Source organism: Galeopterus variegatus, unplaced genomic scaffold (genome assembly GCF_000696425.1).
Source record: "Galeopterus variegatus unplaced genomic scaffold, G_variegatus-3.0.2 Scaffold9129, whole genome shotgun sequence".
In the NCBI taxonomy this organism is placed as follows: domain Eukaryota; kingdom Metazoa; phylum Chordata; class Mammalia; order Dermoptera; family Cynocephalidae; genus Galeopterus; species Galeopterus variegatus.
Genome location: NW_007735240.1, coordinates 13,445 through 13,745, shown reverse-complemented (window position 1 = coordinate 13,745; position 301 = coordinate 13,445).

Genomic DNA, 301 nt, shown 5'->3' with positions numbered 1-301 from the left:
GCTTTTGTTAGTGGATCAACTTAATTGCATGTTACTAGCTTCTATTGTTAAACTGTACTTAGCAAAAACCCCACCTATGTTCTTTTCCTGGAATTTCCTGGAAGAATAAATGCAGGAAGAGAACCCTAATTCATGGTTAATTTCCCAAATGGAAGGAATGCCTCTATCTTGAGGGTTCTGGGAGATTAACCCCCTTTTTGGTCTTCTCACTGCTCAGAAGAGATGGGCTTTGAGTTATCTTTGGCGGCTTTGAGTAATCTTTGGTGACTCCATCACCCAGGGGAAAAGGGGTGACAAATCC